Here is a 21302-nt window from a genome sequence, read left to right as displayed (position 1 = left end):
CACAGACATATGTATCAAGATAGGCGGCCCAGTGGCAGTGTCAGTCTTTGTAGTGTGGATGAGTCACTGCATGGCTCGATGGCTTAGTGGTATCGTCTGTTGTTGCCAGGGAGCTTGGGTTCAAATCCCGGCATGAGCATGGGTGTTTTTATGAGTATCCCCCTCTTCAATTTCATCACTCATCCTCATCTTCGCGGTTAGTCAAAAGTAACAGAGAAGCGAAGAAAAATAAACCAAATCAATCAAAAACGACGACAGAAGGTTGTTGATTCGCCCTTGACCTTTAAGTATGTCATCAAGGAAGACAGCTGAAATCTAAACTGCAAAAACTGATTATTCGCGAAGTTTTAAACGCATTGCGAAAAGTTGGTTCTACTTGGAGGAAGAGCTTCCTTCCAATCAACGTGTAATCTGCATGACCTGCAAATATTTTCCTGCTCGTCGAACTTTCTCCACCATGAGAACGAAAGTGGCCTGTTTGTAGGACTATCCCCAATTCCTGTCTATTATGCATCATCCGTTCACTAGAGACTACTCCCCCGGTTTTGCAAAAGTGAAATCAGACATGTGAAGTTACTATGTGGCAGTCTGTTAAGGAAGTTACTTCTTTCTAAAAGTAATAGTTGGTTACTTACTCGTAGTAAATTCAAGTTACTGCCACATGATGCCAAGAGGAGTAGCTTGTTTCCAGAGATTCCCGATAGGTGTCAGCCCACGATAATATTTCAATTTTAAGCTTGAAAGTTTTCAAATTTATTAGTAATACAATTATTCTCATGTAGCATGAAGGCTACAACTCTACGTTTATTACTTCGAACACATGACTAATAATATCAAAAATATTGTCCGTGAACTTTCTTTCATTACAATTTCTCTATGAAACTTGGTTAAGTAATTAAGGAAAAGTAAACGGAATCTGAATTTATCTAGGAAGAGAGAATTTTTGATTAGTTCCGTAGTCAAAATTTTACCTTAGTTACCCGGGTGATTTACTTCTGCCACAAACAATTTCAAAGGTGAGACGTTTGCGTGTAAAAGTGTATTTTCAAAACTTGCAACATCTAGGGTACAAATAAGGATCATTAAAATTCCGCTTATGCCATTGGTTTATCTTCGAATTTCTACTCAAAAGGTGTCATCGTAGCTACAAATGTGAGTGAAATGCTTGTTGTTTCTTTCACTATTATTTCCTCCAATTTTCAGACACTCCTTTCTTTATTAATACATTAGTAACACAAGATGAAGTGTTCATTTCTTCATTGACAGGTTGACTCATGGGTGAATCACTTTTCAACACGAGGCGCGTGTTATTGAATGTGATGAATGGAAGGAAGCTATTTAGGCCTAATTTCGTCAGTCTGGGAAATTTTGGATAGCGCTTTCGTGTCAACTTCAGTCATTTTGTTCTACCTCTATCTGCTACGGTTAGATTCTTAATTAATTTCTACCACAATAGTGCTAGTAAGCTTCCAAAGAGAAGCTCATTGCCCTTGATTTGAACCCGATTTGCCGTAAACGTCCACGTTTTGCTCTGATAGATCTACTGACGTCACAAGGGTATCCGCTATGCAGAGTCAAAGTATCCACCAAGTGTAAATAATGCAATGCGCGACGGCTTGAAGAAATGCGGCGCGGTTCGTGCGGAAGAGCGTCATACGTGATGTACGCAACACTGCTCTTTCGGTGTGATGGTACAGGGTGTTTCTTAATTATCGTGGACTTTATTTTTTAAGCATGTGTGGAATTTCGCTGATAATTGAGAACGGATATTGCTGAAAATTTGTGCACGTGTCCCATGCATCCCTTGGACAAATCGAGCGCATTTACGGAGGGAGGGGTGGAATGTATACTTTTCAAGCACGAATAAATTAGAATGAATAGATCTTTATAACAAGCATCTCTTTAACAATATAATCATCGTTTCATTCTCATCACTGCGATTAGCCATAACTGGCAGAAAAGCGACGTAAAATGACAAAAATACAACGAGGCTTTGCAGAAAAAGCAATTCCCCTCTATAATTCAGCTTTAGCAAACTTAGAAGATATACAGTGACTGTTATGACGTCACTTATTTATTGTGAACTGTGCATTTATACTAGAAGGACCTGCCTAACATATTTACATGTTTGTTTCTACTATAATATGGACACATGAATAGGTTAGGCACGTTTGGTGCTGTTGGCATGGAATCCAGTTGCTAACAGTCACTAAAACTAATTGTTAAAAGAGCTCTAAACCTAACGCTCCTAGTCTACAATTTCGATTAGTTCTAATAATACATATGTGGTTAGGTTAAGAGCTCTTAGCATTTAGTTTTAGCGACAGTTAGTAGCTGGATGTGCCCCGCACCAGATCCGTTAGCATGTATTGTATCGCCAAGTTGCTATATCCGCTCGTATTTCGAGACTGACACCTAGATGTCGCCCCAGACGCAAGTATCAGAACGCCGAAACTCGAAGCCTTACACAATTCACTTCAGGTACCGTTACCATGTTATTAACCAAGAAAGAAAAGATCACATAAAACAGGTAACAATGTGAAACGCTCAACAATGCATTGGCAATCTTAAGTTTCCAGCTAAAGTAACACCCAAGGACTCTCATCAACAGTAGTACATGGCTCCGAACGGCATTGCCCAACCTTCCTATTTTTTATACCCGGCCTTTATGCTGTGAACTGTGGGTACGCGCGCCCGTATTGGGGCTAATGTTTCATTGGAATATTTTGCCCCGTGCTTATGGTCAAGGCGAAACGTAATTAAGTGAAAGGCTACGGGGGGATGGGAAAGTCCTTTATGGGCAAAAAAAATGATAGAGTTGAGAATTGGTCGAAGTCTTTCTCTCCAATTTCGTCCAGTGTTTCTCCAGCTGCTTGGCTGGAGGAGAAGTGAGCAAACAATTCTATCTTAAGGCCATCTGAGAGTCGATTTAGAAAAAGGGAATCTGTAGTGAAAGGGACAGGAACGTGACTGTACATAAAGTAACTGGACCATTGTCTCTCTCTCTCTCTCTCTCTCTGTCTTGGGATGCCCTTTTTTATTGTTGAATCTCAAGTAATGGCATGTCTAGGTTTCTTTCGATTTCTGTGTTGTACAACAATATAAACTCTTTTGGTCATCCTAATTCAGGAACTATGGGGATTTCAATTAAAACAGTGCCATCTCAGAAACTGGTCTACTATACCAGTTGCATATTTCAATGAAATGTCTTCCCAACTCAGGACGTCTTATTAGCTGCCTCCGAGAGGACGAATTGGCGTTTGAAATAGTTCAAATTACGCACATCTGTGTGGCTGCAAACCTAACCTACAAGCAAAAAATCTCTAATATACTCAAAATATACTAGAGGAACGAAGAAACTACCCGTAAAGCACAGTACTTTTCTGCAAATGAATATATATGTACGTAGTATTTCAGGATAACGTGCAGTAACGATACGAACTTCTCAAAAACCCGTTCTTACCTCTCGCCCAACCCCCCTTTCTCTCCCGAGGCAGCAGTTCCTGAATTTTGAGCATTCCATCACAAACATTCCATTTGGAAATATCGGTTCCTGAATTGGGAACTTTCGTCATATTTCCTGAATTGGGACGTCGTGAGTTGGGAAATTGCCGTTTATGCTTACTCTCGGTCTCCACTTTAAACACACACACACAGACACACAGTGCCTTCATTTTGTTACTGTACCGCTCGAATGTGGCCCTTGTAGCCAATGGAAGAACGTGGCTTGCCGGCGAAATCGGATATACCTAACCCTTAACTCACAATTACAAAGTAATTTTGGCACTAAAGATGTTTGAAATGTTGTCCTTGGACTGCCATAATTTTTCACATCTTTTGAGAAGGTTCCCTTAAAAATCATCTCCTCACACTTCTGCGAGAGTTGGTCTTCAGGGGAAAATGTGCCTGTGTATCGTGTAATCCAATTCCAAAAAATTCGACTCCGATTAAAATTAGAGACATAATATCTACACATTGCCATTTTTATGCTCGAATAGGCTACTCGGAACTGCATCTACGTTATACAGTGCAATCTAATCTGTATCCCACCGGGAATAGAATTCGGGAAGTCATTGATTACAAGGAGACGTTGTTGACCACTACAGTATCTGAGAGGTTCGAAATATGGTTACGATCCTGGTATTGGATGCGCCGAATCCATATCATCTTGTACAATCGTCAGCAAAGATAACGGGGAGCAAATTGTCCATCGATATATTTTGTTCTTTTTTCCCCTTCTATATAACCTATGTACTCTTTTCCGAAGAGAAAAAATGCACTGACATTAACGGAAGAGTTATCTTCTGCTTATTAGCAATTTGGTTCAATTTTTGAGCCCCACATTGCGGAAAACGGATTGAATAAACATGCTGGTGGACATTTTGCTGGACAGCAAACAGTAACAAGCAAACTGCCCACCACTAAAATTAAACTCCATGTTCTTGAATTAACACTTCACTTATAAAACAATCATTTCTTTTAACTTTACAACATGCACACCATTGCTTCACAACATTCTAACAACAAAGTCACAGAATATAAACTGATAGTTGAAATCGGGCCTAGAACCTTTAGCCATCTTTTACTCTTAACAATCACCATGATCAGACACTCGATTTTACACAATATGATTATGATGAAACGAAACTAAGGCTCCAATAAGCAGTAGACAACGTCTGCTTCAACATTAGCTCACCTCAATTCGTTGAAACAACAACGGCAAATATGCAAACATCAAAAAGAAAACAACAAAAAATAACGGTGGACAATTTGCCTAATGCTATCTTAGGCGCTGACTGCGCAGAGAGCACAAAACTTTCATCCAGAAAACATGGCGGTCGTTAATCGATTCGACCGCTCTCATTTCTCCTTTCACTACTTTCTCCGTTCGCTCCTACTCCAGATTATTCATGTCCACTCGAACGTAATAGCTCATAGGTTTATGTTTGCTCTTTCCATTCCTCCTACCGGTAAATGACAAGTGAAAGCAGATTCCTCACAATTCGAAATTTCCACCCGGAGGGAGAAAGGAAGAGAACTACTGGGATTGCACGCACAAGTCAATGGACATGCACAAGTTTATATGTGTATTGATCAACATAGGAACTAGAACCATAAAACTTGGTGGAAAATATCCGAGAGTTGGGGCAACTATTTTTTTTTTCTGCGCGATTGCGGGACAGGTACAAATGACGGGGGCACTGTGTAGTAATGTAGAATGTATGAACAATGCAGATCATGTATAGCAGGTGTAGAATAGGGAAACGATCAAAACGTCCTTAAAGATAGCATGGTGCCACACGTGTTTACAAGTCAGAAAGCATACGTTAGCATTACAGGAACAAAAGAGGCGCATACTACGGTAAGACATTATTCCGCACAGGGTGCCCATCCCCTCAAGGCCGTGGACGCATCCCCCCAAAGTCGTTCATCAAAATCCCCCCAAAAGAATTGTTCATCATACCCCCCATACACACACAAATATATTAGGGTAAATCAAAAAGTGAAGGCAATTTTCATATAACATTTCCACACAAGAAGAAGAACTACACATATCACTATTCCACATGTGCCGAGTTGAGTTGATTGGGTGTTTTTAAGTCCACTTTATGCACAGTAAGGCTAATCGGAACTGGTAAAAGGTAAAGTGCTCCCCTGTGCTTAGCACCACGCCATGAAGGCGTATAGGGGGTGTGGAGGTAACGCCCCACACTTTCTTGATCCGGTCGTGAGTGAGGGTGATGTGATCAGCATCACGCCCCTAACCGCCTTCACCCCCCAGGGTTTCCCCCAGGTACCCCTGTTATTCGACGGCTGGGTGGCCGCTTCCAACGTTAGAAAAGTTCTCGGATTTGAACCGGCCGGGGATCGAACCCGGGACCTTGAGCATGGTAGTCAGACGCGTTACCGACTTTTGTTTTTAAAGGAAATACCCCCTACACGGAGGTATCCCCCAACATTTACACTTTTTCTCACTTTTACGCTTGTCAATTCTTACATTTTCTTATTATCTGGACAAACACAAATACCCATGTCTTACCCGGGACTCGAACCCGGAACCCCTGGCGTTGTAGCGCGCTCTGCTAACCACTCCGCCACGGAGGTTGACATCCGACTGAGCCACCGCGGCCACATTGGAACTGGACCTACAGTTTAAAGTGGGATCCGAACCACTTGTGCGTCCACCGGGTATCGAACCCGGGATCCACATGTGTCCCCTGCACAGCAATGCACTTTTGGAATCGTGCAATCAGCCTCTGTATCCCATCTGCGAAGAAGGTTTTTGGTTGCTCACGAAGCCACGTCTGCACCGCCTGCTGGACCTCATCATCTGACCTGAACCGACGACCACGCAGCGCCTCCTTCAAAGGGCCGAAGATGTGGTAATCTGATGGCTGTACGGAAGATGGGAAAGCAACTCAAAGCCAAGCCTGTGCACAGTGTCTACTGTTGCCCTCGCTGTATGAGGCCTGGCATTATCGTGGAGTACGAGCACCCCCTTAGACAGCAGTCGCTTGTAACGAATTGAGGTTTCAATTTGTCTTGCAGGACCACAATAACTTGCACTATTAACAGTTTCACCATGTGGGTGGAACTCCTCCACGATCGGTCCCTTCACATCCCAAAACAGCGATAGCATCAATTTCCTACAGGACGGCTGTTGTTTGAATTTCTTGCGTACAGGGAACGACGGATGTTTCCATTCCAGGCTTTGCCGCTTACTCTCTGGTTCGTAGTGGTGAACCCATGTTTCGTCTCCTGTCACGCTTCGTTCCAAGATACTGGGATCGGCTTCATGGCGTTGGAAAAACTGGGTAGCCACTGTGACGCGCTCCTGCTGGCTCGCAGCTGTGTTCCTTGGGTACCCACCTTGCACAAACTTTATGGCACCCTAATTCATCATGCACTATTGCATATGCTGATCCGAAACTGATGTCCAAGAGTTCCGCCACTTGTGCTATTGTGATTCTTCGATCGTCCCTGATAATGGCATCCACCCGTTGGACGTTTTCTTCTGTGCGGGATGTTTTTGGGCGTCCGCTTCGACATATTCGTCCGTTACACTTGTGCGTCCCGCTTTAAAGCGATCCACCTTTCGTTGAGTTATGGTGCTTGCTCCACACTGCGCTAATAGCCGACGGTGGATGTTTGTCGGTTTGACTCCCTCCGACCACAGAAAGCACGCTGTTCCTCGATGGTGCATTCGTGGAGTGGTGCGTCCATACATGTGACCATTTTGCTCCGCGACACTCAACTGAATGGGGCAGTGATGGATACTCCTACTTCCACGTCACTCCAAGTATACACTTGGTGACGTCAGACACACCCAGTCTTCGTTTATTCCTGCAAAAACACAAAATTGCCTTTAGTTTTTGATTTACCTAGTTTGGATAAACACGCAGTTATTGATTTTTGGTTTAATGTGGATAATTTGATTTCATTTTTTAAAATTTAAAGTTTTGAAATACGTAAGCTTTAGACAACGAAAACTGGCAGTATTTTACAATTATCCAGTCAGTCGTAGCACAGGAACACATACAAGCGAAACTAATCGTGCCAAAATCAGCCAACACTAAAACTGAAAGAAAACGCCAGGCATTATTTACCACCGGCCGAGATGACAACAATCGAAAGGCGCATGACATTCGAAACCTTCATTGTAGTTGAAATTAAAAGACTAAAGAAGAAAAAAAAACACGGTTCACTTTCATGTTTGCTACAGGAAATAGTGTTATTGTGGAAGTTGTTAAATCATGAAGTAGATGCTGAATATCTAATAACCATAACTAAATAACCCGTGGCATTCACTGGCGTTTCTCTCCCGAAGAATGGATATTTTGATACATGAACGCTATTCACGAAGTAAAACATCGGTTGACTCAAAATAGAATTATCAGTGTCCACTGTACAATAACCGTGCACCACACTGCCATCTAGTGACGTGTCGACATACTATGGGTGCCATGTTACGAGCGGCTAGGGACAGCATTAGAACCTGTACATGCTAACAGCACCCAACGTGACCTGCCTAATCTATCCACATGTGCATATAATAGCTTAAATAAAGAAAATATAACTTACCAAACCTATTTACATGCTTATTTATGCAATTATATGCCTATGTGGATAGGTTAGGCGCGCCAGGTTTGATTCTGTTAGCATGTACGTATTTCCCAAGGTGCCAATGCTGTCCCTAGCCGCTCGTGACATGTTCTCCAGGACATACGATCATATTCCGGTATAGACACAATTCAAGGCACTGTGGCGTCAAAAGCATCGACAATGAACACTCCACTCGGTTGTTTTGTTACAGAACTGGAAGAAAATACGATCGAGAGTCATTGCTGTTTTAATTTCCAACAATGTAGCAGCTCTGTCAACTTTGAAAACAGACTGAAAGGAAAAGACAGAACCCGGGAGAGATAGGCTTCCCGAAAGCATATTTAGGGAGAGTGAATTCATTTTTTAAAAACAGGTAGTAGGTGTGGCAACTATGTTTGCCAACCCTCCCGAAATGGCCGGGAGTCTCTCGAAATCGAACTCAACTCTTCCGGTCAAACTTTGTTATCTTCCGGAATGACGAGAATTAGTATTATTTTCTTATTTGCCGAGTGAAAACGAAACAATTAAACTTGGCAATATTATTTTGAAGATTCATTAAGAATTTTGATATAGTGATACAGCTCCAGAACGGTGCTCGAAGTGAGTGGGAATGGTACCATCCCAGATGGCAAAATTTTCGTCAAGTATCATCCCCCCAGTTCTCTCATTGCCACCATGCTGAACCACAAGAGCATCCTACCCAGCTAGCACCAAGGCTCGACCAAGCATGTCCCCAGCTAAGAATTTTAACTTCAAATGCTGCTTCAAAATAATCTGTGTATATCTGTTTGATTTTGTTTTGTTTATTTACAAAGTGTGGTTGCTAGGTTTGTTTTTATCAAGTTGATTCAATCTTGTATTGACAGTAGCAAGACCACAAATAGATAACAGATGACACTCATGGCAAATTGTCATCCAGAATATTTTAATCTAAAAGGTTTGAATTGATTGAATTGTTGTTTTAAGTCAACTTTATGCACATATGGGCTAATCACTATGCAATGTTCCTCCACTGGGTATCGAACCCGGGACCCCATGATTACATACAATGTGACGACATTATCACTACGCCATCGGAAAGACCCCTAAAGGATTTGAAGACTGCAAAGAAATCTCCTGAAATTGTATTCTTTAAACTTGGCAATCCCAGTTGGCAACCAGTGATGTGCGTCTACGCGTAAACAACAATAGTCTACATTCTACACTTCGACTATTTTGTACACGTACATGATGTAATCTATGTAAACAACATGGCGAGAGGTGATAACTTAGCAAAAGGCGCCGTGAAAGTACAACAAAATTATACTGCCTATCAGTTGCTGATGTGTGAGGAGAACTTTTCATGCTCTTCCTTCCAAATTCGAACAATTTCTCACCTAGGAAAAAACCTAATGTAGGAAATATTCTAGTGTTTTATGGGGAAAAGACTAATTTTGCCTCACGACTGCCATCTGTTGTCTTTTTTGCATACTATTTATCTTCTTCCATAGTTGATGATAGAACAGAAGATAAATTTTGTTGTAAATAGGATTCTTGTCAGTTAGTTAGGAACCAATATAATTGAAAATGTCAGTTTCCTTTCATGAAAGCCTTGAACATTAATTTTAATGCACTTTAGGTTGTCTACGTAGTCTATGTAAACTACAACCGAATGTAATCTACGCGTAGATTACGTGTAGATATCGCACGTAGACGTAAACGTATAGTGTACGGCACATCACTGTTGGCAACTCCCTCATAGGCGTCGAAAAGTCTACCGCGTGGACTTAGTGAAGGCTACACGGTTAATCCATCCATATTGCTAGCTCCTGAGTACTGCTGTCGCCGTATCTGCCATCTTTCACCCAGTCCTGCTTCCTTTAATGACACCATAAACACATACATAAGTGGCGTCGTCACATATCCAACTTGCATGTACCCACACACCGCACGGGGCAACCTCCTGGAAGTCGACATTCCGTGCCGCGGAACAATTCCCAAAGCGTGAAATATTATCTCATAATCACAGAAGATATAATTTAACGACGGACTTCTTTCCTCCTTTGTGGGTCCTCGTGCGATGGTTATGTGTGTCAGTGAGGAGTCATTAGGATTCGAATGAGGTAATTCCTTTATACCTACTAATTAGCGTTGATTGCGGAGTATTGCGGTTGATTCTTCTCGGTCTTGCTGTTCCGGCCAATAGGTGCTGCTCCACGTGATAATGAGCATGTTGGAGTTAAGTTTACGGCAACAGACGTACATCTGCAGAGTGCTGTAATGTATTCTACATGTTACCGTGTAACCAACCTCTTTCATGTATTGTTATATATTTGGGTTTAATATATGTGTAATTGCTCATTACATATTATGTAGACCACAAAAACAAGCTTCTAATCCAGAATTTAAGTAAATTATTTAAAAAACTTGTTATACATTTAGGTTTGATACATGTGTAGTTGCTCATTACATATTATGTAGACTACAAAAACAAGCTTCTAAGCCAGAATTTAAGTAAATTATTTTTAAAAAACTTGTTATACATTTAGGTTTAATATATGTGTCATTGCTCATTACATATTATTATGTAGACTACAAAAACAATCTTCTAAGCAGTGATGTGCAGTAGACTATAAGATTACATTGGGTTGTAGTTTACATAGACTACGTAGACAATCTAAAGTGCACTAAAATTAATTTTCAAGGCTTTCATGAAAGGAAAGTGACATTTTCAACTATATTGATTCCTAACGAAATGAAAAGAACCCTATTTACAACAAAATTTCTCTTCTCTTCTATTACCAACTATGGAAGAAGATAAATAGTATGCCAAAAAACAACAACAGATGGCAGTCGTGAGGTAAGAATGGTCTTTTTCCCATAAAACACTAGAATATTTTTTATATTAGGTTTCTTCCTAGGTGAGAAATTGTTCGAATTTGGAAGAAATAGTATGAAAAGTTCTCCTCACACATCAGCAACTGATACGCAGTAATTTTTTTTTTTAATTCCACGGCGCCCTTTGCTAAGTTATCATCTTTTGCCATGTTGTTTACGTAGATTACGTAATTTACGTGTAGAAAATAGTCTACGTGTGGAATGTAGACTATCGTTGTTTACGCGTAGACGCACATCGCTGCTTCTAAGCCAGAATTTAAGTAAATTATTTAAATAACGTAAAGACTGGATTATGTACACCACTGTTCGTTCTCCATCGCATCCTTCTGATGACCGGGTTTCCTCTCAGACTGTGCGCAGGGAGGGCGATGGAATCAAAGTGAGCGGCTATTTAAAAACATCTGGCCTGCGTGGTCAATTCCACAGGCGTTTCAAACCAAAAGCTGTTTCGTTGATTTTAGGTTGACTTGGTTTTTTTTTAAGTCCGCTTTATGCAAAGTAAGGCTAATCGTGACTGGAGCTACAGTTTAAAGTGGGATCCGAACCACTATGTGCCTCCACCAGGTATCGATTACAAGGCGACGACGCTACGTTGGTTTTAGGTGACTTTGCCTTACGAAATTCCTTCTCCAGCGTTGACAGAAGAAAACTGCTTCTTGCTTTCTGTGCCGCGCTTGTCAGAGGCAGTGTTGCTACGTGAATGGAATTTTCCGTCAAATTGCAGGTCAAAAGTGAGATTTTATGAAAAATATGGAAATTGCCTGGAAATTTGAAGCTGTCGGACTTCTGTCTTTGTTTCACTTGCATCTCTGCATAGGTTTTTATTGCTATTACATCTCATTAATCTAGAAGGGGTTTACAATAAATATATGCAATATGTCCAGCGTAGCAAGGTTATTAGTGGGGAAGGGATTTTAAGGTGCAGCACCTTTCCAAAAATATAGGTTGTTTTCATACCGGTCGTTTGAGATATGTACTAGGAAATCAAGTAAAATGAACACTCTTTGTTGCACCTATTCGTGAGATTAGCACATTTATCCCATTTTTACACCCTCTTTGATGCTTCAGCACATTTTTCCTTCCTTTTCTGTTTTTGTTAAAAACAAATTGGACAAAAAAATAAATGATTTTCACTCTTCTTGAGCAGCTATATAAAATCCTATAGTCTCATTTTGTAGAGCAGAACTAGAGCTATAAAATGGTATAATACAATCATTGCAGCCCCAATAGTTCCCAAGATAACGTAGCAAAACCAGCGAGAGAAAACACAAACTTCAACAAAACCTACTCGGCAGAACCACCGTTCTCTCTGCGGTCCGCGCTCATTATATACAGAAGGCGCAGAAAAAGAGAGCATTGTATAAAGGCACTTTATCAGCAACTTTTTGAAAACATTTTCAGAACCTTTTTTTTTCCTTTTCCTGACCATAATATTGCACCTTAAAACCCTTTTCCTAGTTATTAGTAATCATGGCTCGCGAATGCTCTAGCTGTATACAAATCTTCTACTTCTTAACTTCTAAACAATCTCTTTCCAAGTCACAGCACACAGCTCAGAAGGTTACAAATATAAATGTTAGAAATTTATTAACATATGTACATATATCATTACAGCAGAATTGTGTGTAATAATTAGTACATATAAGGAGCTTTAAAATTGATTTTTGAACCTGAGAAATTCCCTGACCAAATTTCTCAAGTTTGGTTTATCCTGGGAAACGAACTAAAACTGCTCTTATGTTTCTTTTTTGCCGTAAGATGGCAGTAATGTACGTGCAACATTGCGTTCCCACGGAAGAGGGGAAAGTGTTACGTGAAATAATAGTAAGAAATAATGATTGTTACGACTAATTTGGAAACGCCGTACAACTACAAAAACGTGGACGATAAAGTTACGTTTTAGTTTTGTCTGTAAGTGGCTTGGGAAACATCAAGGATTGTGAAGGTGACAAATACATATATTCCTGGATCGAATCAAGTTGAGTTCCAGAGCAGAGACATTGATAGGAAAATGGCTACCTGACATCGTTGGAGTCAAAGCCAGGCTTTCAACGTGCAATCAGGGTTAAAACCCTTGTGCTTAAATTTAACACTGACGGATGATGCCTGTTAAAGCATGTTTTTCAAATTGATATTTTCCTTACTGTTACGAACTTTAGGTAAAGTCAGATAATTTTCGCATCGTCACCAGCCAGCAGGACGAGTTCAGTTAGCGAGCCTAACGTGAGCAGTAGATTTATGATTGGTACTAGGTTAATATGACGTCAGCGGCTCGCTTGCTGATTGGATGTTTCAGAAGTCGTGACTCGCATCCAAGCCGCAAGTGCAGAACAGCTTGAAATCTCATGAAAATAATCTCACTCTACAACTTATTACCTTACCAACAAGTACATTCTGATTTTTCAACGAGAGCTCTCGGCACGAAAACAGTCCAGTCAAGGTCACGCCTAGTAAAGTAAAGAGCCTTGTTAATGTAGTATCCAACCAAGGAGTCACGGCGGGGACACATGCACAAAGTTTATGTTAACAAAACACGTGAATTCTGAAAACTAGTATTTTTCCTATTTGATAAACCTGGTGTTATCTTGTCCATCAGTGGCGACGATTAGGGAAGGCTCGGGGGTCGGTGGCCCCCCTACTTTTTGCCACTTTTGCCCCCGCCCAAGGCTCAACATTATCTAGCAAGGGAAATTATACTGTCCTTTGCCCTCCCCCAAGATTTGGCACCTTGCCCCCCAAATTTTGGACCCCATCGCCACCACAGTTGTCTATATATATTTTAGTCGTGGCTGTAGAACCCATAGCATTAAATCCCGCAACTTCAACATAGCAGTTACGTTGAGTGTAATGGCTTTACTGTGTGTACTATTTTCCTACGCGCAAGACTTCAGTATACCTGCCTTTGGAATAACTAAGGCAATAGGATTTCTGACAAGTATAATGCGATTTAATAATTCGGTGTTAGAATCAACAATTAAAAACAGATTATGCTTACAATCTACACTTAAATAGCCCTTGTAAACCGGTGCCTACGTCACTATTCACAGACTAAAAAATAAAATGTCATATATAACCTTGAGAGAAGCGCCAGAAAATCACTGTAATAGAGACAAATGTACGTTGAGCACTCTGTATATATGTGGAAGATGCGCAAAGGAATAAGGAACGAGGACAATGGAACAGCTGACCGGACAGTGTGGGCGGAGAATTCTTAAGGTCATTCGTTGACCTTCTCCATGTCCTCTACTTTCTTTACTACAACTTTTTAAGAAAAGTATTTCACGAAGAAGAAGATCGGAGAAAGCTAAAATATGAAAACGTAGGACTTTCCAACTGAGAACGCCGATGCCGCTAAGATTAACCAAAGATACTTACACATTGTGTTACTGGATATGCTCACCGATTTTGATGTTTGCCACTAAAGGAAATAAACAAAAAAGCTAATATAGAATTAATACAAAACGTTGCTCACAAACTCCATATATCAAGAACGGCTTTTAAACATTTTCAGGTAGAACTACATGCAAATATTGAAGCACATGTTGCTATTACACATAAATTTATAACTTATTATAATCCCGTCATATTGAATAGAACTTGTACACAATATTCTTTATCATAGAAGATCAATCAACAGTTTGTTGGTCAGTAAAAGTGATGGGTTACTATTTTATTATAAAAATTGTGCAATGTAATTCTCGTTTTCCTTTGACTCATAGATGGCGTAGTGACAACTCTGTCGCCGCCTTATAATCAATCCCCTGTTCGATCTCCTGTAGTGGCACATGTCATGGTACCTTGGATACCACTTTAAACTGTAGGTCCAATCCCGATTAGATCACCTGAGCTCAGAGTTTATCGTTAAAAAACTTGCTATTGTTGAACAGTAAATTTCTCTACAATTTTTAGTTTTTTTCTAATTTCTGTTTTGAAAAGTGGGATAAACAATTACCGTCAATCATCTATGTAAACGTTAAAGATGGCGCAGTGGTAGCGTCGTCGCCTTGTAATCAAGGGGTCCCGGGTTCGATACCCGGTGGAGGCACATAGTGGTTCGGATTCCACTTTAAACTGTAGGTCCAGTCCCGATTAGCCTTACTGTGCATAAAGTGGACTTAAAACACTAAATCAACCAACCAACCAACCAACCAAAAAGCACAAGAGTGCTACCAAAAAGCACGACAAATTACGATTCTGCCCAAAGTTCACATGCACTGCCATCTATCGTGATTTAAAGTCAATGTCCTTGTTGAATAGGTCGTTAGAAGTGCTTCTAGACCTCGCCCAGTTAACCCAATTATGGAATCACGCTCCCAACAAGAGGTATCTTCAACATTCACCTGCCTCAACATACAAAACCGGTAATCTATTCAACCTTAACAGTAGCTCTCGCTGGTAGCTATTAATAATAACAGTGCAGACCGCCCACGAATGATTTATATTTTATAGATAATTCGAGTAAACGTAGAGAGCCTAGAACGGCAAATTAAGGGCAGTGGCGGACTAACGACCTTTCCTCGGAGACAACAGAAGACTCTTTTCTAACTCCTTCCAGGATCATTGAAGTTTTGTCATTAGTTTTAATAGTAGTAGTTAGGATTGATCGTTTACTTTTAGACGTTAAAGTGGGCGATTACATTTTTAGATATATTATGGCAGTGGCGTGCCGTGACATTTTGCTCACAGTACGTCACATGTATGACACATAATATGCTTGGTGAGGGGCTTTCCAAAACAACCACAGAGAGTATCGAAATATAATCCTAAAGCTCTACATATAAGACATTATTCGAAGAGAAGCGAGGACGAAAGAAATAGAGAAACCGAATACGAAAGGAGAATGAAAGAGAGAGAAGAAGAAAAGAAGAAAGAAAAGATAAATAGATAAAGATAGGAAGAAAAGTTAGAGAAATAGATAAAGAAAGGAAGAAAGAAAGAAAAAGAGAGAAACAAATAAATAAATGAAGGAGGAAAGAGTTAGAGAAAGAGATAAATAAAAGAAAGAAGGAAGAAAGAGGTGGAGAGAGAGAGAGAGATAAAGAAAGAAAGGAAGAAAGAAACAGACAAAGAAGGGCAGAAAGAAAGAGATCAATGAAGAAAAGGAGAAACAGGTAATGAAAGGAAGAAAGAAAGAAATATTTAGAACAATAGATAAGGAAAGAAAAGAAGAAAGAACAGTTCAAAGAAACAGATAAAGAAAGGAATAAATAGAGGAAGAAGAGAGAGAGAAAGAAAGGAAGAAATAGGGAGACAGACAGGGAAAGGCAGGAAGGTGGAAGAGATGCTGAAAGAGAGAGAGAGAAACGGAATAGAAAAAATTGAAAGAGAGAAAAAGATAACGGGAGTAAGAAAGAGTTAAGAGAAACATAAAGAAAGAAGGAAGAAATAAATAAATGTTAATAGATAAAGAAACGAATGGGGGAAAAGGAAACAGCTGGTAACAGAGGATGGAGAAATATGGAAAGAGAAAGATTTGGACCTAAAAATATGTCATCCACCCTTAAGCCCGCTGATCAGCAAGTACCCTTCCATTCCTCACAAGGAACTAGTTACAGCACTCCGATCCACGATCGAGATAGACGGAGAACGAAGTCGTGATCGGCTCGTGTGCATATTCCGAGAACCTCCGAAAACCATCACCCTGCGGGCGCGCGCATACCTACGGTGGTCACAATTCATCTGTGACCTTCACTACGGGATCATCAGGTTAGTCGAACTCCCTCTCGGGCAACGGCGCTGGACTACAGTTAGATCTTGGCGGTTGTCCAAGGAAATGAGAAGCCTGGTTCATCTACCTGCTGCGCCCTGTCTTTCCTTTCATCTCGCGATCTGACTCCGAGAGAAACTGGAAGATGCTATGTCAGTGCATGGTATCGGTTTACAAGGGAAGAAAAAGACGTCGGTGAAGATTCTTTTCTCAAAAACTAGAAAACGAGATAGTACAGTCCAGGAACACTTCCGGTTTGTAATGAACTCGGTTGAGACCATATCACTTTTAATCGACGCCCATACCGTAGGACCTAATTTAGGCGGGGAGGGGGGCAGAATCGAACTTGTGGCTTAACTTTGAGGGGGCAGAATCGAACATCGGACTTCACTTTTGAGTCAGAATCGAACTTGGGGCTTAACTTTGAGGTGACAGAATAGAACTTGAGGCTTAACTTTGAGAGGGCATAATCGAACTTGGGGCTTGACTTTGAGGTGACAGAATAGAACTTGAGGCTTAACTTTGAGAGGGCATAATCGGACTTCGGGCTTAACTTTGAGGTGACAGAATAGAACTTGAGGCTTAACTTTAGAGGGCAGAATCGAACTTGGGGCTTAACTTTGAGGTGACAGAATAGAAGTTGAGGCTTAACTTTGAGAGGGCAGAATCGAACTTGGGGCTTGACTTTGAGGTGACAGAATAGAACTTGAGGCTTAACTTTGAGAGGGCAGAATCGAACTTGGGGCTTGACTTTGAGGTGACAGAATAGAACTTGAGGCTTAACTTTGAGAGGGCATAATCGAACTTCGGGCTTAACTTTGAGGTGACAGAATAGAACTTGAGGCTTAACTTTAGAGGGCAGAATCGAACTTGGGGCTTAACTTTGAGGTGACAGAATAGAACTTGAGGCTTAACTTTGAGAGGGCATAATCGAACTTCGGGCTTAACTTTGAGGTGACAGAATAGAACTTGAGGCTTAACTTTAGAGGGCAGAATCGAACTTGGGGCTTAACTTTGAGGTGACAGAATAGAACTTGAGGCTTAACTTTGAGAGGGCATAATCGAACTTGGGGCTTAACTTTGAGGTGACAGAATAGAACTTGAGGCTTAACTTTGAGAGGGCAGAATCGAACTTGGGGCTTGACTTTGAGGTGACAGAATAGAACTTGAGGCTTAACTTTGAGAGGGCATAATCGAACTTGGGGCTTGACTTTGAGGTGACAGAATAGAACTTGAGGCTTAACTTTGAGAGGGCATAATCGGACTTCGGGCTTAACTTTGAGGTGACAGAATAGAACTTGAGGCTTAACTTTAGAGGGCAGAATCGAACTTGGGGCTTAACTTTGAGGTGACAGAATAGAAGTTGAGGCTTAACTTTGAGAGGGCATAATCGAACTTCGGGCTTAACTTTGAGGTGACAGAATAGAACTTGAGGCTTAACTTTAGAGGGCAGAATCGAACTTGGGGCTTAACTTTGAGGTGACAGAATAGAACTTGAGGCTTAACTTTGAGAGGGCATAATCGAACTTCGGGCTTAACTTTGAGGTGACAGAATAGAACTTGAGGCTTAACTTTGAGAGGGCATAATCGAACTTCGGGCTTAACTTTGAGGTGACAGAATATAACTTGAGGCTTAACTTTAGAGGGCAGAATCGAACTTCGGGCTTAACTTTGAGGTGACAGAATAGAACTTGAGGCTTAACTTTGAGAGGGCATAATCGAACTTGGGGCTTAACTTTGAGGTGACAGAATAGAACTTGAGGCTTAACTTTGAGAGGGCAGAATCGAACTTGGGGCTTGACTTTGAGGTGACAGAATAGAACTTGAGGCTTAACTTTGAGAGGGCAGAATCGAACTTGGGGCTTGACTTTGAGGTGACAGAATAGAACTTGAGGCTTAACTTTGAGAGGGCATAATCGAACTTGGGGCTTAACTTTGAGGTGACAGAATAGAACTTGAGGCTTAACTTTGAGAGGGCATAATCGAACTTGGGGCTTAACTTTGAGTGGACAGAATAGAACTTGAGGCTTAACTTTTGGGGGGCAGAATCGAACTTTGGGATTAACTTTGGAGGATAGAATCGAAACGTTTTCCATCCCATAGAAATAGCGTCCAGGACTATTTTGCAAAATAACTGTTGCACTTGCGAAATTATAAAAAATACTCTTTATTATGTATCTACTCAGGTGCCAGGTGGTGGACAAAAGTACCCTTAACTTGTAAATATTAATAAACCTGAAAATTGGGGGGGGGCAGTGCCCCTTCATCCCCGCCTTGCCCAAGTCGAGATTCGAACCCGTGAACACTTGTGTGCTAACCACTAAGTGATCAATTATCGTTAGAGATACCGTAATCACAGTGGCGGCGATTGGGTTCCAAAACCAGGGGCAAGGTGCCAAAACTTGGGGGGGGGGGGGCAAAGACAGTTTATTTCCCTTTGTATATAAGGTTTAGTATAGTGCAGGGGCAAAAGTGGAGAAAAGCGGGGGGCAACTGCCCCCTAATCGCCGCCACTGCAAAATCACATTTAGCAATGCTATACAGTTTAGAATCTTAATTTAACGCGATTATTACCAGTGTACAGCAAAGAAATTTTCGTAAGTGTTTAGTTCATTACCTGGACGGGTTTGTTTATTTTCTATTAGATATATGTAGATAAGTCGTAAATAAATTGGTACGAATTTGCAATTTGGCATGTATTTTATCACTAGGTTCAACGTTTGTATCGGAATGTACTCGCTATCAACGCCATATAACACGCGCGCACGGGTGTCCGAAATGTCTTTCCCTGATTAGAAACTTTATTCATATCCGCTATATGTAAGGTAGAGATGTGAAAGTGGTGCCAAAATGTTGGAAAACTAACCAAGTTATTTTGTTAAAGGGTTCAGTAACGTGGCTGCAGTGTAACAGTGTCAGTGGCCAAGAAACCGGATATGTTCACAAATCAGGGAAAAGCTTAGTGTGTCCTCTGGTATCACGAGACCCGGTCACCAATAACAGTGCAGAGAAACTTTCAAACAACGTATGGAAAGTTGCCGCCCGATGTCAAGAGCATTAAGTCGTGGTATGATAAGTTCAAGACCACGGAATCTGTTGCTGACTTACCGAGAAGTGGCCGACCATCTACTTCAGTGCAAACTGTACAGGCTTTGTTGCCCAATGATACCAGAGGACACACTAAGCTATTTCCTGATTTGTGAATATTTCCGGTTTCCTGAACACTGACATTGTTACACTAGAGCTACATTACTAAACCCTGCAACAAAAAAAGCTTGGTTAATTTTCCAACATTTTGGCACGACTTTCACATCTCTACCTTACATACAGGGTGTCATTTTAATGGCGCCCACGGACCATGGAAACGTATAGAGGACATCAAAACAAACATCTTTTCTCAGTAACATTTTTCCCGTTGGTGCATCGTTTCGGCGCTACAGTCGTTCAAAAAAGACCGTTTTGCCGCCTGAATGCTGGCAACCACACACATTTGATTGCATTTGTGACGTCATATCCCGTCGTGAAGCGATGCGTTCCAGGGTTGCCAGGAAAACACATATTCTGTGAAAAATGACATAGATACAATCAGCCACATTATGTACCGTAAAACAAAACGAGAAAACACGTTCTGTAACCTAACAGGAAGTAAACAAACGATACGAAATATGGTAGAAAGAAAATAGATTTCAAGTGGAAGTAGTCATATCGAATTTTGTCTTAGCTTACATATCAAATATTTGCAAATCTAGTTACAAAGTTGGTATCTACAATTTAGTCTATCCACTTCGTCCTTCTGATACTAGTTGTCTGTGACACACTGAACAGATGACAAAATATAAATGAAAGAACTCAAAATTCCAAAGGTAAGCAACACATAATGTAATGCATATTCAGGGCATTATGAGGCAAGTGACAAAAATGGTTGAGAATACAGGGATATAAATAGTAGTAAAACAAACTCTCCGACGACTGTGTTTATCTACGCACCGGATACACATGTAATAGTTTGCAACTCTGAACAGGGCAGTATATTCGCTACTGATTCATGATTAGATTGTTACTGTGGCTGTACGTGTTTTAGCCGTAATGTAACAACGTGAACCTAAGATACTTCCGTTATCAGCACAAAAGTACCACAAGGCATCTGGACAGAAACCTGTAGATATCAACCTTGCAACGAGATTTGCAAATATAATTGACATGTAGCTGGGCGTAAACAGCCACATGTAAGTTGGAAGTACAATAACAGTTATTGTTGTTGATATTTGACATGTAGGCTGAGACAAAATCCGATAATGACACTTCATTTTGAATACGTTTTTTACCATTTCTCATATCGTTGGTTCACTTCCCCCTTCCCCTGAGATGACTGCTGATCTTCTGGCTGGTAGGCTATGGTGTTCAGTTTACTAGGTGCGTTTCTCGCTTCGTTTTACAGCTAATAATGTGGTCGGTAGTTTGTCATTTTTCACAAAATTTGTGTGTTCTTTGTAACACTGCCGTGCGCTGTTTCGCCGCAGGAAATGACGTCACAGATACGATCAAATGTTGTGTTAGGTTGCCAGCATCCAGGCGGCAAAACGGTCTTTTTTGAACGGCTGTAGCGTCGAATTGA

At 40.9% G+C, this 21302-nt stretch overlaps 1 protein-coding gene across 1 annotated transcript in view; it reads left to right on the top strand.

The window, feature by feature from the left end:
* LOC145991075 (uncharacterized) overlaps positions 1-21302 on the top strand; it is a 122567-nt gene that overhangs the window by 35807 nt on the left and 65458 nt on the right. The gene's annotated exons all lie outside the window — the stretch shown is intronic.

The sequence above is a fragment of the Lepisma saccharinum genome, chromosome 8 (genome assembly GCF_977018435.1).
Source record: "Lepisma saccharinum chromosome 8, izLepSacc3.1, whole genome shotgun sequence".
Lineage (NCBI taxonomy): Eukaryota > Metazoa > Arthropoda > Insecta > Zygentoma > Lepismatidae > Lepisma > Lepisma saccharinum.
The sequence above is the reverse complement of the archived record's forward strand: the minus strand, read 5'-3'. Positions and strand labels throughout refer to the sequence as shown.